Source organism: Cricetulus griseus (assembly GCF_003668045.3).
Source record: "Cricetulus griseus strain 17A/GY chromosome 1 unlocalized genomic scaffold, alternate assembly CriGri-PICRH-1.0 chr1_0, whole genome shotgun sequence".
Classification (NCBI taxonomy): domain Eukaryota; kingdom Metazoa; phylum Chordata; class Mammalia; order Rodentia; family Cricetidae; genus Cricetulus; species Cricetulus griseus.
In genome coordinates, this window is record NW_023276806.1 from 62,670,907 (window position 1) to 62,694,799 (window position 23,893).

The following is a 23,893-nucleotide window of genomic DNA, read 5'->3' on the forward strand; positions in this document are numbered from 1 at the left end:
GTGATTTTATCCAACTTGGTTACTTTTTAGATTGCGGGATATAGCTCAGTGGTAATAAAGGACCAAAATTCAAATTAATAAGTTTATAAAGGAAAATTTAACTCCTTAAATCAGGAGTACTATGACTGAGGAGGCCTGATCCCCTGCTCTCAGAGAAGCAGAGGTGACTGCCCACCACTCCTGTTAGCATTCCTTTGCTAATTGCTGGTTGTAAAGGTGCCCTGCTGGTTGTAAAGATTCCCCAGCCTAGGGGATAATTGACAGACCCTGTAAACCCGCCCCCCCCCACACACAACCCCATGCCCTGTCTTATATCAGTCAAATGTATCTCCCTTAAAATGTATAGTTACTGACTTAACTCTGTACTTTGTATGACCTTAAATAACCATAGAAACTCTGTAATTTGTGGCCTTCAACTAAAGGACCCCAGCCTAAGATGTTTTCTTTGCAGATTGCAGTCAGGCACCTGAAACGAGCCAATCAGAACTGTTACCCTCGCTCACCCCAGACCCTATCCATTTGCAGTTTTTGCCTTTAAGAAGCCCCTAGCTCTCAGCTCGGGGTCCAGCTCCTCTGCTCCTATGTGCTGGTCCCCAAAGCTCTGGTTACTAAATAACAAAGCCTCTTGCAGTTTGCATCAAGTTCTCGACTCTGCCTGCTGACTGGGGCTGCTCACCAGGGGTCCCACCCCGTGGGGATCTTTTAGCCGAGCTCCTTGAGAATGTTTGAGGTATGATGCCATCATAGGTTCTGTCCCCATCACCACACAGAAAAAAAAAACCCAAAAGACCCTTCCTCCTTGTGCCCATGGTTTAGTAGTGCCATAGTCCTGTCGCCTTGTTCTTTAACAGAACAAGATGAATTTTATACTTTAAAAAAAGTTAGTTTGCTAAATTTTCAGATGCTTGGAAGTGAAATATTTTAGCACTATAAAAACAACTGTGGCTAGATATGTGCACTATTTTGAGGCTGTCCCAGCCCATTTCTCGACTTCATTTAGTGTACTCTTAAAGTCCCCAGACAAGAGTAAAGAGGAATTTGAAGAAAAAGTAAAGATGTAGTGTGAGGGACCTATGTTCTTCCTGCTGTAGACTAAGGTGATGAGTGCATACAGTACAAAGATGTCGTTAAGTGTGTGGAGGCCTCAGAATAGCAATGGTATATGTTGCCTTTTCCTGGTTTTACCAACATGTAGAGAGGTCCTTCAGGGCTATGGGACAGGGAATTTGGCTTACTTGGTATTAATGTCAGAGAAACTCAGCCCCGAGGTAAGACTTGAACGTTGGAAAATATCAGTTAGTCTTGTTCTCTTGAATCCTGGCCTGTCTTGTTTTCCTATTCTATTGTATCACTCTTGCAACTCTATCTTAAAAAGATTGAAGTTGCAGTGTATTGGTTTCCCCCTTGTCTGGGTCCATTTTGAACGTTAAAACCTCAAGTCTCTTTCTTAGTCAGTTATTCTCTCTAGTTATTCCTTGAATCTTAGCAAGAACTGTTTCCAGAACTAAAACCATTTCCTGAACCGAAATTACCCCATTCATTTAAAATATCTGCAACTTTATCTGTGTTAGGGATAAAGCGCGAGGGGAACCTTGGTGGAATTCATGGCAGGCGAGGGTAACCGAGGTGGGGGACAAACATGCCAGGCAGACAGAGCTTAAGTGAGAAGTTTTATTACAAAGGGAAGGGGGGGGGAGAACAGAGGTAAAGAGACACAGAGAGGACTCAAGAGGGAGACAGGAGAAGTCCTGTCTGCCCCAGGGGAACAGCAGGAAGAGAGAGCATAAGTAGGAGGTGGGGCGAGACTAGTCAATCATGGAACCCTGGGCTGACCAGGGTACTGCCTGAGTGCTTTCTGCCGGGTGACAGGGGTAGGCTCGCATAATGACTGAATCCATATAGTCTGCTCCCTCAGGTCATTTCACTCTGTGTCAACTTTATTTCCCAAGGTTGAATACCTTATCAATTGGCCTTTGGCTCTTTGATAATTTGTTTAGGTAGTCCCTTTTCTTTGTTTGCAGCAGTTGGAAGTTTTATTTACACCACGATATGGACTCAAGTTTATATATTATATGTATGCATAAATCTGCTCTTTTATGATTGTACACATAGTTGTGGGTCAGTAAATTAGAATGTTAGAGTTTCAATTGGATTTTCTTTTCATTTTATTTTGTGTGTAGCTGTTTTGCTCATATAACTATCTGCGCACCACATGTATGCAAGTGTCTGGCACAGCCAGAAGAAGGTGTCAGGTCCCACTGGTACTGGAGTTGCAGATGGTTGTGAGTGGCCATGTGGATGCTGGGAGTCAAACCTGGGTCCTCTAGAAGAGCAGCCCCTGCTCGTAACTGCTGAGCCGTCATACCAGTAACCTCAATGGGATTTTTGCTTTGTAACCAACTCCTCTCCTGCCTTAACTGCAATCGTGTTCTCCCTGAATGGTGATGCTTTTCAGCAGGTCCAAGTGTAGGTATTTCTTTCTCCTTCCACCATGCTGTGGTATGGATATGGTTTTATTTTTTTGTTTTTGTTTTCCACTGACCACTGGGGCTTCTTTCAACAACTACTCATACACTGAGGCACACTCCACCCTCTTTATCCTCACTTTTCCCCTCAATTAATCTCCTTATCCTATAATCATATTCAGTGACGACTTTGGCAATTCTCTTTCCACCCTGGCTATCGTCATCGTTCTGGAAAATCTTAGCAACCATGCTGGTGACACATCTGCATCATTCGTTTCTTACACTGCACTGGTTTCAACCTCCACTCCACATTAGCCACCCATTCGGATGGCCATACCCTGGACTCCACATCAGCCACCCATTCAGATGGCCACACCCTATACCTTGTCATCGCCCACAGTTGCTCCACCTCTGAAGCTGTGATCTCTGAAATTCTGCTTAATGATCAACACAGCATAGCATAGCCTCCTAACTCTCTTACTCTTGATCTTAAGAATTATTTTTTTTGCCAGGTGTGATGATGGCACATGCCCTTAATCCTGGCACTCTGAGGTAGAGGCAGGTGGATCTCCTCGAGTTCAAGGTCTGTGTACTGACTTCCAGGCCAGCTAGGGCTGCAGAGTGAAATTCTAATTTCAAGAAATATGTTTTTATTTTTGTTTTGAATAATTGTGTGCCAACATTGTATGTAGCTGTACATAGATATCTTGTCACTTGTTTCAAGATATATTACATATATTAAAATGAATAAAATATTGCAGGCATATTTAAGTCCTCCATATTCCTAAATTTTAATCTCAGAAGCAACTACCATTAAGAATTTAGTGAATGAGCCCGGCAGTGGTGGCACATGCCTTTAATCCCAACACTCTGGAGGCAGACCTAGAAATCTCTGTGAGTTTGAGGCCAGACTGGTTTACAGGGTGAGATCCAGGACTACACAATGAAACCCTGTCTCCAAAAATCAAAAAAGAAAAAGAAAAGAATTTAGTGAATGTGCTTATGTGTGTATATGCATATTTCTTGTTGGTTTTAGAATTTCTGTCATGTACTGTTTATAATTGGTAATGACTTTTATTTGATGTTAGGTTTCAAAATCTTATACATTAATAGTTTCTTTAGTGCTCTATAGAATATTGTATACTTCATCCATTTTCAGTGTTCATTATACATTGGCTTCTCACAAAATAGTATAGTGCTATGGTTAAGGTAGGACCATACCTAGACTGTGGTACTTTATTTTCTTTTTCTTTTTCTTTTTTTTTCTTTTTGAAAGCATCTCAGTATGTAGCCCTGGCTAGCCTGAAGTCCCTGTGTAGGTCAGACTGACCTTGAACTCAGAGAGATCTGCCTGCCTCTGCCTCTGAGTGCTGGGATTAAAGGTCTGCACATTATGCCCCAGCTGTATGGTGCTTTTGTGTGAAGAAAAAAACTGCTGCATTGATAAAGTTGTTTGGGCATATAACTTGGCAAATGGTAGGTACTTAGGACAAAGATAAAAGCAAAAGCATAGTCATCAGTCAGACTCTATGAGTTACCATCCGTACATTCAATTTCAGATAAGAAAAGTATTTCAGACACAATCATATTCATTTATTTTTGTCATTAATCCCTAACAGTGCTAACAAGTATATATGCAGCATTTACATTACATGTGGTGTTATAAATAATCCAGAAATGATTTAAAATATACACAAGAGGATGTATGTAGGTTTTCTGTAGTGTTCTGTCACTTTCTATAAGGGACTTGAGCATCTGCAGACTTAGAGATCTTTGGGTCCTGGAACCAATCAGCCAAGAATACTGGAGGGCACTTAAAACTGTCCCCACTGGTGGGTGTAGTTTTGAAGTAGGAATGCATGGGTTACTAAATGAACTGGACTTTTGTGCCAACTGGCTCCTAGTGAGCACCTCTGAGCAATGGGAAAATCACATCGTTATATGTGGTCTCTGTAGTGTTTCTCAGTTTGTCAGCTCCACCCCGTGTGCTTTTATGTAATAGATACCCTAGATTCATTCCATCATTGCACTTCTGGAATTGCGGGCCTCAACCCTGTTGCGTTGTGGTTGGTGTCACTAATAGACAAGCTTGTCACTGCAGAACAAACCAAGTCCCACTAGTCATTTCCCAAGGCAGGGAGAAGAAAATAATTTTATTACAGATACAATGAGAGTGACCTGCCATGTGTGATGACTCTCTTCATCTAGATAAGATCTGCTCAAACCTTTTGCTGCCCACACCACCTCCTTTGAGAGATCACAGATAATGATGGTAAATGGACTAAGCTCAATTTTTTCCTCTCACTTCCCTCTCCACCCAGCTTGTCCCTCTTATTCCTGTCCACTCCATACTTACACTCCTCCAGTTGGCAGTCAGATAAAATACTTATAGCTACTTTTTGTTGTTCACAGTCCAACAGCTACTTCTCCCGTATTACCATTCTCATTCTCATTCTGTTTACAGTTACAGTGCCAAGAAACATTCCTACACATTTGTTTTGAATACTTGCTGCAGGCCCTGGCTCTATTAGGATCTGTATTTTCTTTTTATTTAGATAGCTTTGCTTTTCATGGTGGTGCCAGTGTGGGTTAGTGAATATGACTGAAAAGGAGTTTTGTAGGTGACATGAACCATAGATAAGTTATATGTCCTTGGACTCTTGGTAGCTTCAGGTTGAAAAGTTTAAGCGTTTTTTCTCTTGGTTGATTTATTGTGAAGGCAATTGATCCAGAGCTCCTAGTGTGCCCCATAGTTTCCTTTAATCTGAGAAGTTGCCACTATTAACAAGGCATCACTTTTCTGCCATAATTGAATATATAAAGTTAAGGCCTTGTCTAAGGAACATGGCTATGAAGTTATCCTTCTTTTCACATATGCACGGTTAGGGCCCAGGAGAGCTTCTGTCTTCTGTACCTGTAACCCGCTGTAAGGGCCACTGAATGTCCTCACCCTTCCTGACAACCTTAAATCTGGGGTTACTTTAGCTTTGTTACTTTATTCCATTTCCTGTTCTTGCCAGGCTTTTGGGTGCTAGCAAAGTTATCTGACTCTGCCTTAACTCCTCTGCCAACTTCAGACATTCTACTTTGTTCAAACCCTGCACAGTGCCTGGCAGTGGCTTTCTCCCTTCCTGAGTCCACCACTGTAGGGTTTTCAGACCATTCCTACCCTTTTCAAGCCTCCCTCTTTTTTTCCTTCCCCTTCCCTCTCTCTTTACCTTGCTTTTGGTGGATGACTTTACTACCTCGCTAAAATGGGGGATTGTTTAAAAATCACTAGGAATTCAGTCTTGAGAAGAATGCTTACTTGAATATAAAAAAACCCACCCCAATCACACGCACGCACGCACGCACGCACGCGTGCACACACACAAGCCAAGTCCAGTAGGTTACTGAGGTTATGGTTAGCTAGTCCTATGCAAGTCAAATAGCAATTTCCTCACATGACTTTCGGAGTTGTATTATAAAAGCTATAGATAAAGTCACTTGATATTTGCAATTTATAGGAAAGGTGTCAGAGCTTTACTGATCTTAGAAGATTAGTGTTAAGTAGAATCTGTCTCCCATTTTCAGCTTATCTCAGAGTGTAAAGATTTACCCTACTAGTTTGGTATGCGTGGTCACAGCAGTGGTCAGGCAAGGGGCCAGTTTGCTTTCTCAGTAAGGACCAATGGGTAGGAAAATTCTTTATTTCCCTTCTTTTTTTAAGGGATCTGCTGGGCCAATGTAGATTCCTAGGTCCATCACTAGGTACAGATTAAATATACCTGTGATGGTATCCAAGCATTTTCCTTTTGCAGTAATTACCATGTGTGACACTGATGCAGCTCACCCAGGGAGAGCTTGCCTTTAGAAACAACCATCAAACAAACTTACACCTATACCTTCACTCTTTAAAAACTTTAAAAAAATGGAACAGGATCTCACTACTGTGAGACCTGCTGGGAACTCCTTTTGTAGCTTACTCTGGCCTAGAACTCATGCTCCTGCCTCAGCCTCCTATGCTGCAGTCTTCATTCTTTTTATGCACCCCCCCTCCCCCGCCGCCTTTTTTTTTTTGGTCTCAGCGGTGTGAGAACCTATTCTCTTCCTAAGCTGATTTTTCTATGGGGACTCTTGATTCCATTCCTTTGGTTTCAGTTTTTAAAACACTAAGGTCTTATCATGTATCCATTGCTGTTCTCAAACCCATGGCAATCCTCCTTCCTCAGCTTCCTGAACTCTGGAATTACAGGCATGCACCACTATGACTGACTTTGATTTCATTTTTGTAATTTTTTCTAGTTCTTTGAGTTGGCAAAATTCCCTTCCCTGGAATTGACAGTCCCTTAATGCTATATATAATCTGCTTCCCTTAGGTTTATAAGCGTGATTTATTCACTAATTCTTTACTTAATATCTCCCATGTTTCAGTCACATACTTTTCTGTACATTTTTTTCTTTCTTCCTTGCCTACAGTCATACTTATTTACCACTAAATTTCCAGAAGAATATTTTCTTCCCATAGTAACATGTAATAATTACAAGCAGTAGTAAAAATAGTCATTAACACTTACCATATGGATATACTTTTAAAAAGTGTGTGTTTTGTGTTTATCATATATGCATATATGTATGTAGATGTACATACACATGGAGGCTGGGGAGAAGACCAGGTGTCCCATCTGCCACTTTTAATCTTATTCCCTTGACACGGGAATGTCACTGAACTGGAGCTATGCTGGCAGCCAACAAGCCCCAGCCATCCTCCTGTCTCTGCTTGATGCTGAGGTGAATGCCCATATCCAACTTTTTTTTACTAAGGATTAGAACTCAGGCCCTCATGTTTGTGCAGCAAGGACTCTTATTTGCTGCACCATCTCCTAACCTCTGATTATACTTTTTCAAGTACTTTACATAGCAACTTTGTGTTAGATAGTCTACATATCCACTTTAGGATATATCTGTGTGTGCATATGTAGATCTGTTTATGGGCTACTTATCCAGTTATCTACCTACTATGCAACAATACATTTTGGTGTTATTTTTGCTCTATAAAATGCATTTTATCATCTTGCCAATTTCTAACAATTCTCTCTGAAATACTTGTTTTTCATTCTCCTTTGATTCATCTTTTCCATGTTTTTCATGAACTTTTCTTCTCTGTCTACCTGAAGTGAGTCTATTTAAAACCCTGTAACACATGCTTCTAACTTGCTTTTCTATCCATACTTTTAAATATTTTCCCCTTCATGCTTCAACCCCAAACAAAATATCATTTGATCTCGGAGCTCACTTTCCCTACTGTCTTTGGGCATGTCTTTGGCTGTGAATTCAAAAAAAATATTGAATAGTTGACCCATCATGGCTCTGTGTTTCTATGAGCACCTTGTGATTTAAGACAGTCAACATCTGGGATGTTCTGATTTCAACTTGTAGATAAAGGACCAGCCAGGGAGGCTGCTACTGAGACATCCTCTTGGATGGAATTTGTTGCTCAGAGTGGGGGAGTCTGGAAGCACAGGAGCAGATAGGGAAGTGGGGTAGAAATTCTGGCTGCTAGGAGAGAGAGTTGGATATAGGATCTTTCAAAAAAGGAATATAAAGCTACATATGGTTGTTAATCATTAGTAAATGTTGAGCCTCAAATAGGGCATGTATTAAGGACTAAGTCACAAAATGACACCTGGAATTAAAGCTAATGAGTACAATTAATGTGGTAAGCCAAATAAAATGTGAGGTTAGTTGTCTACAGCAGGGATCCACCCTTGGAAATTATTAAGTGTACTGCCAATGAGTGAAGTTATTTCTCAATGTTCCCTCAAAGAAATTAAGTGTGTTTGCAACGAGGGTAGGAAGAGGTTGGTTGCTAATTAGTGTTTCCAGCAGTGTCCAGAAAGAGGAGGCAGCTCTGGCTTTAGATGTTTGTAGTTTAATTACTGAACCGGCGTAAGGAACAGATGGACTTGGATGTAAAATCTTCGTTAATGAAAACAAGTCACTTAACATTTCAGAGTCTGTTGCCTCTTTAATAAAATGATTATAATACCATAAAGCATTGATTGAGTTGCTATGAGAATAAAATTAAGTGATAAATAGTATGTTGAGTAATTTATACCAAGCACAGTGCATAAAGTGATGATCCTAGCTTGTAAGCGTTACCTATCACTTCTGTGTTGTTCCTTCCCTTTCAGGAAAACTTATTGAAGTTTTCAGGTTACCACAGTGTGGTAATGAAGCATTAGTACTGAAATTGCTTTGCTCTAAAGCTCATCTAATAACCTTTGATATCTTTTAAATAAATTGATCAAATGGGAGAGACCATCCTTTGATAATTGGTTTTTTTTTTCTTTATAGTTAGCAAAGTGGACCATCAAGTTTCTGCTTAGTATGAATCTGCCTTCTAGATTGCATCTGAATATATCAGGGAAATAAACCCAGAGAATTAGAACCTCTTCCCTTATCTTTAAAAGTAAGATCCAGCCCCTGGCTAAGGTGCTGAGATCCTGTCCAGGCTACTTAGCCTCCTCCACCCCTCCTTTTTTTTCTTTTAGCAGCAACAGTTGGGTCCTAAGATGATGGAGCCATAGCAAGAAGAGCAATATCATAATAAACTTGGCTTAGGTATACAGCAAAATATTTATTTGAAATTCTTTGCTTTTTTTTTCTTAGAAAGATCTTTATGCTACTTACCTCTTGAAATTTGAAAGGTAAGGAACAAGTTTGGAGTGCTGTGTGGAAAAAGCTAGGGTCTGGGCCTGCTTTTTCCTTGTAGACCCAGAAACACACTAATGTTAGTACCCTGGACTTGGTGAGAATCAGAAAAATCTCTTTATTATACCTTGCTAGGGAGTGAAGCATGAAAACTAGGATTGTTAACCTACATTAACTTACATATTAACTAGTTATTACTCTACAACCAGAAATGAGTGATTTTTTCCTTTCAGGAAAAAGATGGGCAGAAGGCCCTGAATGAGTTGGAGAACAGCCAGAATGTTCTCTGTGTGACTCATCTGATGACTATCACCCTGAATTGATGTGGTGAGAAATTTATGTAAAAAACTGGGGCATGCTATACCAAATATGTCAGGGAACTAGCTGGTCAGAGCATTTCCCCCTGAGCAGCTCTGGATGGGCAACTCTTGTCTTTGGAGACATGTTTTTATTTTGTAATACTTTGTGGTTTACATACAAGTACAGGAACTCATGTAACAAATGCCATTTTTTTTTTTTTTTTTTTTTTTTTTTTTTTTGCCAGCCAGGACACTTGAGTTTTATTCAGTCGGTCTAGAAGTCTCCCGTCCTGCAGGACATCAACCTGGGGCAAGAGAGTCAGGGATAGGGAACGGGGACAAGAGACACAGAAAGAACGACCACAAGACAGGATTCTGATCAAGTGGCAAACTTTACTTTTCTCAGGCTAGCTTATATAGTCAGGATATGGGGAGGGGCAAAATGGGTTGTTTGTGCACCAGGTGTTGGTATAGGCAGGATATTAGGAAGCCACAAAGAGGATGTTTGGCAGGGTAAAGAGTTTATGAGTAAGAGGTCCAGGAAGGGGTTGCCTAAGTGACTGAGCCTGTGGGTGGAGGACTGGGTTGTTTCTTTTCTTGAGCTGAGGTTCTAAGGAACTGCTATGTAAAGGTTAACTCTGTGGTCTGCCAAGCATGGCCTAGGATCTCATGCCAAGCCCCCCACATAGAAGCAGGTGTTAAGCCTCTTTCTTGGTGGTGAAGCTGTGGCTTGTGCTGGCACCGCAACACATGGTGAGGAATCGGGAACTTGATCTTGGAGTGCTGGAACTGTTTGACAGCTGGCCATCAGCACTTGCCCTCTGAAATCTCTTGAACCTTCATGAAGTGGATGTAGTGAGCATGGGCACGGTGCGGGGCATCCATGTCTGTGTCTGTGGAGGGAGAAGGAAGTCAGCCTCAGCCACCCACCTCAGTGCCTGCCCCCAGGCCTGTGGAACCTCCTGATTCACTCTGGGGTTTACCGCACAGGCCCCCAAAGGTGACAAAGCCCCTTTTGCTGTGTGCACCATTGTTTAAACAGCCGCTAGAAACAGCGGTAGTTCTTGGGTTGGGTGCAGAAGGTCTGGGTCGGGTACTCCCAGCTCTGTGCGATTGCGCCAGCAGTGGTCAGGTTCCAGCGTTCTTGGCACACGTTGTGAGTGCCATGTTGTGAGTTGTAGCGCAGCCAGATGGCTAAGTTCTTCACCTGCAGTGGTGCCTCAGGTCGCAGCTCTGCACAGTGTTATCTCCCCGGGGATGACTTCTTCATCTTCTTCGGCTGGGACCAAAATCGGGACTTGGCCACCATATGGTTGGGTGCGAAGATGTGCATAAGCTATAGGGGTGGCGAGTGGCACTTCGGGGTGGGCAAGCAGCGCCCCACCACCTTGTACTCCCGAAGCGTGCCTGAGGCCTACATGGCGAATCGCCACAAGCCACAAAAGAAGTCACAAAAGCCATTTTGACTCAGAGATGTTTGGGTCAGATTCTCAGTCTCATTTTCTCTACTCCTTCCAAGGTACCCAGTATCATGAATTTGGTATTTATTGTTCCATAAAGATCTTATATTTATCATATATATATTTTATAAAATTTTCACTGAACATTGTGATTTTGAAGTTTGCTCATATGTTGTAAAACATCTATACATGACATGGTTTCGTTTTATGTGGTATTACAATATAATCAATATTACCATATAGTTCATGGTTAATAGTGGGCTCAGGAGTTACTATTTTTATTTTTTATGACAAATATTCCAGATATGTCTCTTTTTTTGGCATGGACAATTGTTATATTTGTAAATTTGTGTCCAAAACCAACTTCAAACTGGCATTATATTAGCTTAGTTCACAATTTTTAAATAAAAAATGAGCTTCTAAGATATATTTTTGGAGTTATTCAAATTGGGAATTTATTTTTCTTTTTAATATTTAAAAATTCTGTATTTTAGAGAAAGAGGTTTTTTTTGGGGGTAGTATTAATTATTAACTTTTGGGGAGACAATTACATGCTATTTTAGATGACATGAGTGTCAACACACATGCTACTCAATTGCAGCTGTTAGAAACATTTGCCTTCCTTACTAAATGTGAGATTCCATAGAGCTATCATCTGAAACTACAGTAGAATCTGTCAGGTGTAGTGAGCCAGGGCGGTTACGTTGGAGAGACCCTCCATCATCAGCATTCCCTCAGAGCATCCTTGTTCCCCATCAGACAACTGTTAGACCCCCGGAAAACTCAGGCCTCCGGGGACTCAGCCTAGGACCACGGACACCCCAATCACCAGGCGGATTTGAAAACTTGCTGCAAACTGCATGTTTATTGTTTATTGTTGTTTAATGAGCTAATCCCATGTTAGCTTGGGTCTTTTACCCACCCGCCATGGCGGATGGCTAGAAAAGACAGCTGGAACCAGCTGCCAAGAGATCTTGTAGGGCAGCGTAAAGGGAGTGTCTAGGGGTACGCACAGACTCACGATTGTGTTGATTGGCCAATTAGTTGTTATGGCCCATAGGCCCTCCCAGGGTGGTTGCTATGCTCTGTGAGTCATTGCTGTGCACTTGTCCGTAAAGCACACCCAGAGCTGTAAAGCATAGCACCACCAGCTAACTTCTGATTGGTTCCTTGCCACGAGGCAGGCATCTGACCTCTTAGTGACCAAGGCAAGGTCACGGTCAGTGGAGACTCAAGGGCACAAATGGCACTTGCCATTTTCCCTGTATAAGATACTTTGAAGTAATCATATTTAGCTACAACGTTTACTAACAAGGAGGGTACAGCTGCTATGCAGGTGCCCTTGCAGAAGGATTTTGGGGTAAGGTTGAGGAGGCTATTTGTATAGGTTGTAGTTCTAGTAGGGTCTTTTGAGGTGATTTCTATTAGGTCGACCATATGTGATACTCTTCCTTTATAACCTTCTGGCTTAAACAGTTTTATCTGTTTATGGAAAGAATGGGTAAACATTTTTACTTTCATATAAAATATATACTTTTTATATTATTGTCACCTGTTATGCAATTAAAGAATTAATTAGATGTTCAACAATATAATATTGAATACAATGTACTGTGATCACTCTGCTACTTACCTGTTTCCCTTCCTGCTGATGCCTCTCCTTACCAACTAGTTTCCTTCTGTCATGGCTCTCCTTTCTCTCCTTTTCTTTCCCTCCTTTTCCTACTTCTTTCCCTTCTCCTCTTTTCTTTCATTATCCCACAGAAGTAGCCACGTTACATCCAGAAGACAGCACCCCATTTCTCCCCACCCTTTGCTCCCACAGTTCTTCCACCCCCTCTTCCATGGTGGTCCCTGGGCCTCAGAGTGGGTGACATAGATACCTAGTGTGGTGCCGCCCACTCATGAGTCACTTCTCCATGCTTTTGCTAATTATGAGTCGCCCACTGCTAAAAGAGGCTTCTTTGAACAAGACTGGAAGCTGCCCTGGTCTATGGGTATAAACATATATATTTAAAAGGACGTTAGCTACATATCCTTTTTTCAAAAATCAGTTGTAGATTGCCTGACAGGGTCTGTGATTTCCCTAACTGTAGGCTTTGCCAAATTCCAGTCTCATTCATGTGTTTCCTCCAGTGGAGCAGGACTCAGGTCCAAGCCAGAGTAGTTGGTTACCTTCAGAACATTCATACCACTATTGCACCAGTGGTAATATCTCACCAGGCAATTCAGTATTGAAACACACAGACTATTCATGACTTCCCCACCCCCTGACACTCTACATAAACTTTCTGGCACTGTGAGTGCTAGCTAGCAGAGAGGAAATATGTAGTTTCCCAGTGTCCTGATTCAAGAGTGTGTGATGCCTTTAGCAATAGGGTTGTATTATCTGGTTTAGGTGGGCATCCCAGAGCAAATACAATAACCACTATTGTTTTGGGAGATTCTGGGTGCTACCCAAACAACAACTCATAGGAGGATAGCCAATTCCTGGCAGTGAGATTTTGGTTTGAAGTCTTACGACTTCTGGAAACAGTGTTAACCACTCATGCAATGCTAGAGTGCTTCCAACAACAACAACAGCAACTCCTCCTCCTCCTCCTCCTCCCCCTCCCCCTCCTCCTCCTCCTCCCTCCTCCTCCTCCTCCTCCTCCTCCTCCTCCTCCTCCTCCTCCTCTCTCTCTCTCCTCTCCTTCTTCTTCTTCTTCTTCTTCTTCTTCTTCTTCTTCTTCTTCTTCTTCTTCTTCTTCTTCCCATCCTAATACTATTTTTTTTTTAGTTAGTTTATAACATAAAAGATTCTGTATGGTGCTTTATTATACCTTTAATTTTGGTTGATTCTCCCCTAACTACCTACCTTCTCCTATCTTTACTCCCACATCCCTTTAAGCCTCCCTCCTCTTACAGTCCTCCTTTCTGTTGCATATACTTTACTGTGCACTGCCTCTCTAGACATCTTCCTCCCCATTCCTACCTCATTGTCCTTTCTTGCTACCTGGCCTCTACTGACACTCCAACAAAGTTACCTAAAAATTTGAGTCTATGGTCCACATATAGCAGAGACCATAGCAGAGCTATCTGTCTAACTGGGCCTGGTTTACTTCACTTAGACGATATTGTGGTTCCATTTATTTTCTTGCATGTTTCATTTTTCTTTAGTTGTGTATATGTACCACATTTTCATTATTTATTCATCAGCTGATGAGCATCCAGGCAGCTCTCACCTCCCATCTGTGCGAATAAGAAAGCAATGAATGTGGATATGGAATCCTCTGGGTGTGTGCTCAGGGATGTTACAGATGGACTATATGACACTTCTATTTTTAGTTTCTTGAGAAACTTCCATTGATATCCATAGTGACTGTACCAGTTTATACTCCCACTATTACTATTTATGGGTTCCCTTTTCTCACATGCTTGCCAGCGTTCACAGTCATTTGTTTTCTTGAAAAAGACTATACTTATTAGAGTAAGATAGAATCTCAAATTAGCTTTGATGTGCATTTTCTTGAAGGCTAAAGACATTGAACGCTTAAAAAATGTTTATCAGCCATTGTTATTTCTTCTTTTGAGGATTTTCTGTTAATTTCATATAACTTTTAAAATTTGGGTATTATTTTCTAGATGTTAATTTTTTAAAATTCCTTGTATATTTTAGGTACAAATCCTCTGTTAGATATACAGATAGCCAAGAGTCTTCTGCTGTTCTTTAGTCTGTGTCTTCATTCAGTTGACCATTTCCTTTGTTATACAAAAGTGTTTTAATTTCATAAGGTCCCATTTGTCAAATGGCCTTATTTCCTGAATGTGGTAGTTTGAATGAGATGTCCTCTATAGTCATGGGCATTTGAACACTTGGTCCCTGTCCCAACCTGCAGGACATCAACCTGGGGCAAGAGAGTCAGGGATAGGGAATGGGGACAAGAGATGCAGGAAGAATGACCACAAGACAGGATTCTGATCAAGTGGCAAACTTTACTTTTCTCAGGCTAGCTTATATAGTCAGCAGAGCAGGATATGGGGAGGGATAGAATGGGTTGTTTATGCACCAGGTGTTAGTGTAGGCAGGATATTAGGAAGCCACAAAGAAAGGATGTTTGGCAGGGTGAAGAGTTTATGAGTAAGAGGTCCAGGAAGGGTTGCCTAGGTGACTGAGCCTGTGGGTGGAGGACTGGGTCAAGTTGTTTCTTTTCTTGAGTTGAGGTTCCAAGGAGCTGCTATGTAAAGGTTAATGCACAACTATGTGGTCGGCCAAGAATGGCCTAGGATCTCATGCCAAGCCCAGAGATCTTTGGCTCCCAACAGGTTCCCAGTTGGTGGTGTTGTTTGGAGAGGCTCACGAAGTATGTGTGGCCCTGTTGTAGGAAGTTTGTCACTGGGAGTGGGCTTTGAGAGCTGTTGAAAGATCTATACTCATTTTAAGTTTGCTCTATGCTTCCTGTGCATGGTTCAAGAGCAAACCCTCAGCTGTATCTGCTGCCTTGTGGTTGCATGGTTCCCTGCTTGTATAGACTCTCATCCCTCTGGAATAGCAAGGCAAATATACTCTTCCTTCTGTAAGTTGCCTTGATTGTGATATTTATAACAGCAACAGAAAAGTAACTAATATACTGAGACACTGGGGCCCTATTCGGAAAATCTTTACTTATGCTTAAATCTTGTAATGTACTCTTTATCACCCCCCCCCCCCAGTAAGTTTCAGGTCTTAGTTAAGGTGCTTTAACCTTTAGACTTGATTTTTATACAGGGTGAAAGATACACATCTACTTTATTCTTCTGCATGTAGATTTCCAGTTTTCTCAGCTCCATTTGTTGACAATGCTTTCTTTTTTCCAGTGTATATTTTTGTCATTTTTGTAAAACACTAGGTAGGTGTAGTCAGTTGTGTGGACTTATACCTGGGTTTTCTGTTCTATTTTATTTTCTACCTGCCTGTTTTTTTTTTTTTCCAGTACCATGTTGTTTTTATTACTATAGCCTTGTAGTATAATTTGAAATTATATATGGTTATGCCACTATAAAAAGAAGCTTCCCTGATGAAAGTTGAGAGATGTGTTCATGTATGAGTATAATGCTATTCCTTTAGGAGTCATTTTAATACTGTGTCCGTTTAGCAGAATTATAGTAGTAGGTTCTCCCCTAGGACTTTAGACTTTACTAGCCACAGGTCAGTATTAAAGGTGGACTGGCTTTTAAATCCAGTCAGAAAGTGGGATGGTTCATCAAGTGTGTCTCTGGACCATCGTCAGGGAGTGTGGCTCTGGATTCTACAGGTGGGTGATGCCACCCTTGTGAGATGCCTGTCTCCACGGGACTTTTAAATTTCATAGCTCTTTTCTTTGGGTAGAAGGGGCTCTTTGTGAAGTGTGTGCTTCTCAGGGTCCTCAGTGTTATTCTTTTTCGCTGCAGCTTTGGATGTAAAGAAAGGAAACTATGGATGAACAACCCGCGTGTAGTTTATTGACAGGAAGAGGGGGGAAGATGGGGTTGGATTATCAGCCAACCCAAGAGGAGACAGAGAGAGAGGGGGGGGCGGGGGAGGGGAAGGCTGGACCTTTTAAAGGGAAGACTGCTCATGTGCACTGAGGTTTCATGCATGCATGCGCAGAGTCCTCACACAGGTCGTAATACGTGGCGGATGACGTCTGATGACGTAGCACGTTTTCCTGTGTGCCCCGCCCATCGTTAGGGGGTGGGGTCAGCCAGGTGCATATCCTTACACTCAGGATATGGGCTGGCAGATGAGTGGGATTACCTCTGAGTGGTGTAGGGCTCTTAACAGTGGTCATGCAGAGTGGGCTAGGGTCACAGAGTGGGCAGTGCTGCTTATGTGAGGAATGAAACCTCATGTGGTCCTCAGGCAGTGGGGGCTACCTATGTCCCTTGTCTGTACTTTAATAGGGATTCTTGGAGTTTTTCATGATTTATCAGGATATTGGCTAGGGGTCTGTAATATATAGCCTTTCTTATGTTAATATATATTCCTTCAATTCCTATTCTCTCCAGGGCTTTTATTATGAATGGATATTAGATTTTACCAAAGAACTTTTCTGCATCTATTAAGCTAATCATGTAAGTTGACACCCTGCATGTGCTGAACCATCTCTGTATTTCTCTAATAAAGCAAATTTGGTCATATTTCTGTATTCAATTAGCAAGTATTCTGTTGTAAGTATTTGCATCTGTGTTCTTTTGGGATATTGTTCTATAGGGATTTTCCCCCCTTTGTCTTCATCTGATTTTGGTATTAGTATAATACTGGCTTAGTTGAAGAGATTTGGAAGTTTTCCTTCTTTTTCTATTTTACAAGATAAGCTGTGAAGTATTAGTTTTAGTTCCTCTTCAAAGGTCTTCTGCGAGGCCCCCTGGATCTGGGTTTTAAATATATTTTCTTCAATTTTTTGAGAATTTCAGACTTGTGTACAAATGCCCACCCCATACTGAAGATATTCTAGTAGTGGATATTTGCTGGGAGAGGAAGAGTCACTCTCTATTGAGGATATGGCATCTGATGGGTTCCCTGTGCTCCAGCAGATGTCCCAACATCCCTACACATAAGGACAGCACCAAGTGAACTCAATGAAAAGAAAAGGAAGTGGCACTAAGATGAATATGAGGTTTCCTTCTTCCTCTTTTGCTAGCAACTGTTCTAGCACTGTTTATATTTTTACTTGTAGCTCTTAAATTTGTTCATCCTTTTCTTCAGTCCGTAATGTTCCTTCTAGAATGCCATGAAGTCATACTTTTGTGATCATGAATTCTTTTATCCTGCATGGAAGTTTTATTTTCTTTTTAATTATGGAATTTTTTGCTTATGAACTAGGCTGGGGTGGTATTTGCATTCTTTCAGAACTTGAAAGATACCACTCTAAGTCCTCTTGTGTTTTAAAGTTTCCATTGAAAAGTCAGTTGTAACCAGATCCGGATATCTTTCCCTTGATTTGCAATTTTTCTTCTATGATTTTATTGGAATTATTATGTAGGCCTTGGAATGAAATCTTCTCTGCCTATAATTCAAAGACTTTTTCTTTCTATGATATTCTAAAGACCTTTTATGCTATGTTCATACACTTTATTTATTTTTTGACTGAATTTATTTTTTGACTGAATGATCCCTTTTATTTAGCTTATCTTTGAACCCTGATATTCTGTCTTCTACATGATTGGTGAGATTTTCCATTGAGTTTTTTAAAATGACTTACTGAGTTTTTAAGTATTTTCTTTAGTGTTTGTATCTCCTTATTTAACTGTTTTGCCATATCCTGATTTGTATCCCTTTGTATTCTCTTAGAATTCATTGAGGAGTGTATTTCTATCCTCTTAAATTTCACTCGGATATTTATTCATGTACTCTTTAAATACTTTGAACATATGTATAATTAAAAAAAACCTTTGTCTGGAATGTCATTTTTTTTTAGTGAATGTGTACTTTTATTAAGACAAAAACTGGCACTATGGTATGAAGTTCACATTTACGCAAAATTTTCACATATATCTAACACATGCTTTAAAAGATTTTACAATGTAGTTCTAGATGCAGGTCTAGACAATACTAAAAATCGATGGATCTCATGATTCAAGACAGTATTTTTGGATCTCAGTTAATCTGAAGATTTTGTATTCTCAAGTGAATTACTATCCCAATATGAAAGTTAATCTCTTGAGACCAGGGTTTGTGAAGTCCTTCAACTCTTAATTGACTCAATGGAATTTGTGCTGTCAGTAACTGAATCTGCCAAGAGCAGTTTCAGGGTTCAAAGCTGAAAAAAACAAAACAAAACAAAAAAACCCTAAACAAAAACATAAGCTCCAAGAGTTTCAACCCTAAGAGCACAGGCCCTCTGCTCCTCTCTTCCATAGGCCCTCCTGCAATACTTGAGCCAGTGGCTTAGATGGTCAAACTGATATTTGTAACTTCATAACTGGAAAAAGGTATTTTTCTCCAATTTCAGGAATTAGCACCTCTCCAATAAAACTTTCCCTCCTCGGTCAGTTTCCACCTTCAAATGGCAGCTTTGGTAACTCAGGGAACTGGCTTTGTCCTTTGTGGGTCACAATGAGCTCAGGTAGGGAGCACCTTGGCTGTAGATCTGGAATTTCATGGTAATTATTCTCACTGTAGACTGTGAATATGGAGTTGGTGATCTTTGGAGGACATAGTGTTTTCATTTTTTTGTGTGTGTTGCTTTAAGTTTTACATTAGGATTTGTGCCCCCCCCCCCAATTGGTTGTGTCTTTTGATATGAGTTGCCAGCCCTACCTTTGTTGAGTAGGTATGTAATTTTTTGCTTGCTATTATGTCTGTCTTTTTAATCAGTTAGGTGATACTTGAAGTTTGGTCTTGGGGCTACTGAATACTGTTTGTGGATCGGGCAACCGAGTCAGCCTTAGCTTAGCTTAGGAGAGGTCATGGCCTCTGCATGGGTGATCTGGTATGTGTTAGAAGAGAGGGTTGGATTGCAGGGTTGACAGGGATCTGTCATTTGACCTGAAGAGTGGGAAGCACCCCAAGCATGTCCTGAGAAGCTGAGATTTAGGGTGCAGGGCAGGGCAGATGGACCACTTGGTTTCTGAGATATAGGAGGTTAAAATGTTAGAGAAAAGTATGGGTATGACCTCTGACTCCAGGAACAAGCTCATCTTGGATCCTGAGACAATAGGGTTAGGATGCCAAAGAGAGGGAGGGGTGACTTCTGATGTGTGGGGCAAGCGCTGCTCTGGTCCTCTGAGGGCTGAGGTGCTGGATGGTAAGGGATCTGTCCTCTGACATGGGGACAGATATGGGTTCTGAGATGCTGAGGGCTACAGTGCTTGAGGGTGGGATGTGTGGCCTCTGACCTGTGGTCCTGAGAGGCTGGAGGGTGAAATCCATGTGGAACCTGAGATGTGAGGACTAGGATGCCAGAGAGCCAGACATGTGGTTTCCAACCTAGGTTCTAAGATGGTGGGGCTAGGGAGTCAGAACAAGAGTTGGGCTCTAACCTGGGAGTAGGCTCCCTTGGATCCCGAGGCACTGGAGATTTGGATGCCATAAAGAGGATGATGCTCTGAGCTGGAGAGGAAGCTTCGTGTGGGGTTTTAGATGCCAGGGAATGCTAGAGAAGGATACGTCTCTGACTTGGGGGTCAAGCTCCATAGGTCTTAAGATGTGTAACATTAGGTTGCAAAGGGTATGAGATGTGCCCGATAACATTAATTTTTATTAATACAAATGATCCCATTTTGTTCTCATTACTCTCACAAAACTACATTATCTTTATGATAAAAAAATATTTCTGCAGTGTCTGTATAATTTTCCTTTACTAACCCTTGGTATTGCCAATGGTTTAAAATTGTAGTCATGAAAATAGTGTGTTATAATATCTTTTAATGTTTTAGTGTACATTTCTCTGATGACTGGTGGTATGTGTGTTTTTATTGGCCATTTGCACATCTACTTGAGTAAACATTCAGATCTTTTGCTTATTTTAGTTTTTCTAGTATTATTGAGGGATAAGTGATAAATTCTATATTTTAAAGATATAAAGTATGTTTTAATATATGCATATTTTTAGAGAAAAATTATTACCATATAACTCAGGCTTCCCTGGAATTTGATATATGTATGTGTTTTGAAATAATTACCATAATCAAGCTAGTTTAGCTTACATTTCACATATTACCTCATTGCCAGTTTTAAACAGAATTTATTTATTTATTTTATGTGTATGTGTATCTGTGTACCATGTGTATGCCTGGTGTCTGAGAAAGTTGGAAGAGGGCATTCGAACCCAGTTATAGATTGTTGTGAACTACCACGTGGGTGCAGGATATCGAGATCAGGCCCTCTAGAAGAACAGCCAGTGCTCTAAACCATTGAGCCATCTCTCCAGCCCCATTTTTCATTTTAAAAAATGTAATGATAACAGATAAAAACCAGCCTGCTATTCACTGTAATCATGTTTCCAGAACTTATTACAGAGTTCTTTCCCTTTGACTAGTGTCTCCCCATTTCTCCTACCCCCTGACTCCTGGAAACCATTCTCTGTTTTTGTTTCTGTGAGTTCAACTTTTAAAGATTCCACTGAGTGATATTGTGTAGTAACCAACTATAATCTTGCATCTGCTTAATTTCCACTAGTATGATGTCCTCTAGGTTCATCCACAAGGTTCTAAATGACACCAATTCCTTCATTTTACAAATCAAATAAGGTCTGGAGAGATGGCTTATTGGTTAAGAGCACTCACTGCTCTTTCAGAGGACCTGAAGTCTGTTTCCAGTACCCACATGGTAGCTATCCTTAAGTATAGTTCCAGGGGACCCAGGGCCCTCTTTTGGCTCCATGGGCATCAGGAACACATGTGGTGCACACATATACTTGTAAGGAAAACACTCATAAAAGGAATTTGGGAGTGCTTTCTCTCAGTTTAAGGATTGGCTGTGAACATTTTTTTTAAGTCTCGTAGACAGCTCTGAACCCTTCTGGCCCCGAGTTTTTCTTAGCTGCAAGCCTTTTCATTACTATTTCAATGTCCTCATTTGTTGTGTGTTTGCTTAGGTTGTTGACTTCTTGGTTTTTTGATGGTTCTCTCTTTCTTTCTTTTAGTTGGGGCAAGGACCTGTCAATCTTGTTTGTTTTATCAAAGAACCAGCTTATATTTGTTGGTTATTTGTATTGTTTACTTTATTTCTATTTCATTAATTTCTGCTGTGATTTTTATCATTTCTTGTCATCAACTGGTTTTGGATTTGGTTAATTTTATTTTTTCCAATATTTGAGTTGCATCATTATGTTTTAAATTTATGCTCTTTCTAATTTTTTAATGTAGACATTTAGAGCTATAAGTTTACCTTATGGGGTTGATTTAAATGTGTCCTTGAGGTTTTGTTGCATTGTAATTTTCATTTAGTTCCAGAAAATTTTTTATATGTTTCTTGATTTCTTCTTTGACCCATGCATCATTCATCAATGAGTTGTTTAATCTCCATGGATTTGTATGTTTACGAGATACTTGTTTGTTGTCAATTTTAAGTTTTATTGTATTATGGTCAGATAGGATATACAGAACTATTTCAAGGTTTTTGAAGTTGTAAGGATTTGTTTTATGTCACAGGATGTGGTCTTATTTTAGAGACATGACTATATGCTGCTGATTAGGATGAATAAAGGACCTAAACATGAAACACTGAAACTGCCCGAATAAAACTAGGCAGTATCCTACATAATATAGGTGTAGGAAAGGATTTTCAGAAAAGGACTCCATTTGCACAGGAATTAAGATCAACAATTGACAAGTGAGACCTCATAAAACAAGCTTCTGCGCATCTAACTAAACAATCAAGTGAAGAGGAAGCTCACAGAACAGTAGAGAATTTGGAGGAGAACCTACAGCCACAACTTTTCTAAAACACCCCTAACTACACTATATTTTTCCTTATACCCACATTTAAGTGTAGTCCTTATCTCCCATCTTTTTTGTGCTATAGATGATGCTATTACAGAAACCATAACCAATCAAGTCCCAGTTGATTCATCTACAAAGCCACTCCTGTATACAAGGCTTAGAGAACATCATGGAAGAAGGGACAGAAAGATTGTAAGAGTCAGTAATCAGGGAGTTTGATGTGAGATTTTGTCTCCCAGGAATGTCAGAAGTTACACTCAGAAAGTCTCACCAGCAGGACTGCCTAAATCTGAGCTGAAAGGGACAATGATAGACATGCAAACATGGATGGGGGAAAGACCACAAGGCCTCAACCCTACACAGAGAGTTACAGGAAATTAAGGAGCTAGTGTTCTCCAGGGAAGATCACACCAATTGGTTATCAAATAGTCAGCCTTGAAAACATACATACAAGCACTGTTGTACAGACTGAGCAAGTTTTATTTATGTATTTCTGAATATATTTGTGAACTGAAGCAGAGGAAAGACAAAGCTCAGTATTTAGTCACCACTAATTTATTGTCAATATTAATGCAATCCCGTTAATCAAATCCAAAGACTTAAAACAAATATATTACAGTGAAACAAAGAAATATATAACAATGACAAGCTTCCTTTCTAGCTGGTTATGATATCTCTACACAGGAGGACCAGTAAACTACTTATATTTCTATGCTGTAATATGTCAATATGTTTAAAGTTTTCTAATCTGAAATTTCATACAAATGGAAGTGAAGATCTTTCTTGCTGAAATAAAGTTGATGTCCACATTTGGATTCCTTGGTCCTGCACCTCTTTTCCAGTGGCTAGAGAGAAGCATCTAAAGCAAAATTTAATTACTCTTGTTCACTTACTGATTTAAAATGTACCAAAAAAGTATCTTGTTGATTTGTGTGAATAGAAACCAATATCTATCATTTTTTTACCTCTTTCTCTTGCCATCTAATGTAATGTACATTAAAAATTAGACTGTATGTTGATGTAAGATAAAGCTTTGACAGCTGGAATGATAACACATTTATATTATATTACCCTTTAACACTACAAGCTTAGCTTTAGCATCATTGCTAACTAAATAATAATATTTCAGACAGATTCCTTAACCAAATCCCATACTCTTTATTCTTCCAAACTTAATCCCACTAAACCCCCAACTTTTTAACTTATTCTTCAAAATTTAATTTCCCTAAACTAAGCATTTAGCAACTGCAGTAGATACTAACTAGGTATCCCAAATATAATACATTATTTGGGAGGAACTCAGTAACAAGGAATATAGGCTAATTTTCATTTTTAAAGAATGAGAGCAGATATGTCCAGATTGAGAAAAATTGCATGAGTTATACAACAATATATTTCTTAAGCTAACATTTAAGTTAATTTTACCTCAGTCCCCTACTCACTCTGAGAATTAGCGTCTCTGCTCTTGGACATACTCATAGAGTGGAGTGCTACTATTGACACTGTGAGAAACTAAGCCTATATTTCTCATTCCAGAGTTACTTTCCCTGACTCTCTTATAGTCAGAGTCACCTTCTCTATTGTCCACATT

At 40.3% G+C, this 23,893-nt stretch overlaps 1 long non-coding RNA gene and 1 other non-coding gene across 4 annotated transcripts in view; one reads left to right on the plus strand and one right to left on the minus strand.

Annotated features, from left to right (window-relative positions):
- Positions 1–23,893, plus strand: part of LOC113833127 — a 183,307-nt gene that overhangs the window by 4,584 nt on the left and 154,830 nt on the right. The gene's annotated exons all lie outside the window — the stretch shown is intronic.
- On the minus strand, positions 10,406–10,537 carry LOC113833144. The gene has a single exon (XR_003480697.1). It is a non-coding gene; the product is annotated as a small nucleolar RNA SNORA68 (small nucleolar RNA).